The sequence below is a fragment of the Babylonia areolata genome, chromosome 33 (assembly GCF_041734735.1).
Source record: "Babylonia areolata isolate BAREFJ2019XMU chromosome 33, ASM4173473v1, whole genome shotgun sequence".
NCBI lineage: Eukaryota > Metazoa > Mollusca > Gastropoda > Neogastropoda > Buccinidae > Babylonia > Babylonia areolata.
Window position 1 is genome coordinate 7,206,921 of NC_134908.1, and position 4,200 is coordinate 7,211,120.

The following is a 4,200-nucleotide window of genomic DNA, read 5'->3' on the forward strand; positions in this document are numbered from 1 at the left end:
GGTTGTGTGTGTGTGTGTGTGTGTGTGTGTGTGTGGGTGTGTGTGTGTGGGTGTGTGTGTATGTGTGTGTGTGTTTGTGTGTGTGTGTGTGTGTGTGTGTTTATCTTCAGTTTAACGTCTATTCACTATAAGTGTTTTTAGACGGAAAGGAGTTAAAAAAAAAAAGTGGATAAAGGAAAGGGAATGCATGTGAATATTAGTGTAAAAAAGTATTCATGTTATGTATCAGAGGAAAAGTATATTATAAGAAAAAGGTCTAAAGAGATTGTGGTGTGTATTGAATGAGGTGTCATGGGAAGGAGAATATGTATATGCATATCAACAAGTATTAATCTATAACAATGTAAATATAAATAACAACATTAATTATAACACATCAAAGGAGGATACCAACTGGACTGGAGTTTAAAATTTCCGAAAACATTCTAAGCAATGAATAATCATTCAAAATCTTTTCAGTGGCTAATGAAATGTTGGAAGAAAAGTCATCAACTACATCTTTAGGAATTAACTGTCTTATGCTCGGACAATGAATGAGTAGATGACTTAGTTATTTGCTTACTGCATATACATTTTATATTTTTAGAAAATTTGGTACGAAAGGCATTAAAACGAATTCTGTGTGTGTGTGTGGGCGGGGGGGGGGGGGCGGGGGGGGGCGTGGGGGGGGGCTTAGACTTGTGTGTGAAGCAGAGGAACTCTGAACTGAGAATAGTTTGATTGCAAGGCCTCTGGCCCACTACAATGGGAGTGGAAATATGCTGTGAAGCAGAGAGAATGAGGGGGCGGGTGAGAGAGAGAAGATAGAGAGAGAGAGAAAGTGTGAGAGAGAGGGAGAAAAGGGAGAAGATAGGGAGAGAAGATAGAGAGAGAGAAAGTGTGAGAAAGAAGATAGAGAGAAGGTGTGAGAAAGAAGATAGAGAGAGGGAGAAAAGGGAGAATATAGAGAGAGAAGATAGAAAGAGAAAGTGAAAGAGACAGACAGACACAGAGAGAGAGAGAGAGAGAGAGAGAGAGAGAGAGAGGGAGAGAGAGAGAGATGCATGGAATCGAATAGATTTTAGGGGGATGTGGGGTGGGGTGATCAGTTACAGTTATTAAAAACAAAAAAACAAAAAAACCTTTGTTTCAACCAGTCCAAGAATAGAAGCAAAAAGCAAATAACAAAAAAAAAAACCCAACAAAAACAAAAAATCATCGAAAAAGAAAATGAATGACAAATTGCATCACTGTATCAAAGCAATATGTACATCATAAGTTATGGATGCGCCGTACACGAATAGATATTCAAAGCACTGCATAGCTCAAGGAAAATGAGACAGACGGAATTAAAGAAAGTGAATGTGAGACAGACAGACAGACAGAGAGACAGACAGACAGAGTTCCTTTAGTTTCAACCAACCCTGGAAAACAATTTAACATAAAAACATACGAAAGAAATCAAATGTGAAAATACATCACTATATAAAAAAAAAATATATACACCATAAATCATGGATACATCCTACATGAATAGACATTCAAAGCAGTGCATAGATGCAAGGCATACGTAGATCAAATAGTTCTAACATAGATGCAAGGCATACGTAGATCAAATAGTTCTGACATAGATGCAAGGCATACGTAGATCAAATAGTTCTAACATTGATGGGAGTAAGAAAGAGAGGGGGTAGGAAGAGGAAGAGAGAAAGAGAGGGAAATGAGTTAGAGAAAGAGAGGGAAATGAGTTAGAGAAAGAGAGGGGAATGAGTTAGAGAGAAAGAGAGGGGAATGAGTTAGAGAGAAAGAGAGGGGAATGAGTTAGAGAGAAAGAGAGGGAAATGAGTTAGAGAAAGAGAGGGAAATGAGAGTTAGAGAGAGTTTCAGTTTCAGTAGCTCAAGGAGGCGTCACTGCGTTCGGACAAATCCATATACGCTAAGCCACATTTGAGAAAGAGGGGGAAATTAGTTAGAGAGAAAGAGAGGGGAATGAGAGAGAGTTGGGGAGAAAGAGAGGGAAAGGAGAGAGAGAGTTAGGGAGAAAGAGAGGGGAATGAGAGAGAGTTGGGGAGAAAGAGAGGGGAATGAGAGAGAGTTGGGGAGAAAGAGAGGGAAAGGAGAGAGAGTTAGAAGAAAGGATAGAGAGTTAGAGAGAAAGAGGGGGAAAGGAGAGTTAGAGAGAAAGAGAGGGAAAGGAGAGAGAGTTAGAGAGAAAGAGAGGGAAAGGAGAGTTAGAGAGAAAGAGAGGGAAAGGAGAGAGTTAGAGAGAAAGAGAGGGAAAGGAGAGAGAGTTAGAAGAAAGGATAGAGTTAGAGAGAAAGAGAGGGAAAGGAGAGTTAGAGAGAAAGAGAGGGAAAGGAGAGAGAGTTAGGGAGAAAGAGAGGGAAAGGAGAGAGAGTTAGGGAGAAAGAGAGGGAAAGGAGAGTTAGAGAGAAAGAGAGGGAAAGGAGAGAGAGTTAGGGAGAAAGAGAGGGGAATGAGAGAGTTAGGTAGAAAGAGAGGGAAAGGAGAGAGAGTTAGGGAGAAAGAGAGGGAAAGAAAAAAGAGTTGGGGAGAAAGAGAGGGAAAGGAGAGAGAGTTAGGGAGAAAGAGAGGGAAAGGAGAGAGAGTTAGGGAGAAAGAGAGGGAAAGGAGAGAGATGAAGAGAGAGGAAAGGAGGGAGAGTTAGGGAGAAAGAGAGGGAAATGAGAAAGGGAGAAAGAGGGAAAGGAGAGAGAGTTAGGGAGAAAGAGAGGGAAATGAGAGAGTCAGGGAGAAAGAGAGAGGGAAATGAGAGTTAGGGAGAAAGATAGGGAAATGAGAGAGAGTTAGGGAGAAAGAGAGGGAAAGGCTAGAGAGGAAAAGGAGAGAGAGGAAGAGAGAGGAAAGGAGGGAGTGTTAGGGAGAAAGAGAGGGAAAGGAGAGAGAGTTAGGGAGAAAGAGGGAAATGAGACAGAGAGAGTTAGGGAGAAAGAGAGGGAATGAGATAGAGTTAGAGAGAAAGATAGGGAAATGATAGAGGGAGAAAGAGAGGGAAAGGAGAGAGAGTTAGAGAAAAAGAGATGGAAAGGAGAGAGTTATAGAGAAAGAGAGGGAATGAGAGAGAATTAGGGAGAAAGAGAGGGAAAGAAGAGAGAGGAAGAGAGAGAAAAGGAGGGAGAGTTAGGGAGAAAGAGAGGGAAAGGAGAGTGAGTTAGGGGAAAAGAGATGAAAAGGAGAGAGAGGAAGAGAGAGGAAAGGAGAATGAGTTAGGGAGAAAGAGAAGGGGAAAGAGAGAGTTAGGGAGAAAGAGGGAAAGGAGAGAGAGTTAGGGAGAAAGAGGGAAAGGAGAGAGAGTTAGGGGGAAAGAGAGGGAAAGGAGAGAGAGTTAGGGAGAAAGAGGGAAAGGAGAGAGAGTTAGGGGGAAAGAGAGGGAAAGGAGAGAGAGTTAGGGAGAAAGAGGGAAAGGAGAGAGAGTTAGGGAGAAAGAGAGGGAAAGGAGAGAGAGTTAGGGGGAAAGAGAGGGAAAGGAGAGAGAGTTAGGGAGAAAGAGGGAAAGGAGAGAGAGTTAGGGGGAAAGAGAGGGAAAGGAGAGAGAGTTAGGGGGAAAGAGAGGGAAAGGAGAGAGAGTTAGGGAGAAAGAGGGAAAGGAGAGAGAGTTAGGGAGAAAGAGGGAAAGGAGAGAGAGTTAGGGGGAAAGAGAGGGAAAGGAGACAGAGGAAGAGGGAGGAAAGGAGAGTGAGTTAGGGAGAAAGAGAAGGGGACAGAGAGAGTTAGGGAGAAAGAGGGAAAGGAGAGAGAGTTAGAGAGAAAGAGAGGGAATGAGAAAGAGTTAGGGAGAAAGAGAGGGAAAGAAAAGAGAGTTGGGGAGAAAGAGAGGGAAGGGAGAGAGAGTTAGGGAGAAAAAGGGAAAGGAGAGAGAGTTAGGGAGAAAGAGGGAAAGGAGAGAGAGTTAGGGGGAAAGAGAGGGAAAGGAGACAGAGGAAGAGGGAGGAAAGGAGAGTGAGTTAGGGAGAAAGAGAAGGGGACAGAGAGAGTTAGGGAGAAAGAGGGAAAGGAGAGAGAGTTAGAGAGAAAGAGAGGGAATGAGAAAGAGTTCGGGAGAAAGAGAGGGAAAGAAAAGAGAGTTAGAGAGAAAGAGAGGGAATGAGAAAGAGTTAGAGAGAAAGAGAGGGAAAGGAGAGATAGGGAGAAAGAGAGGGAAAGGAGAGAGAGTTAGGGAGAAAGAGAGGGAAAGGAGAGAGAGTTAGAAAAAAGGAGAGA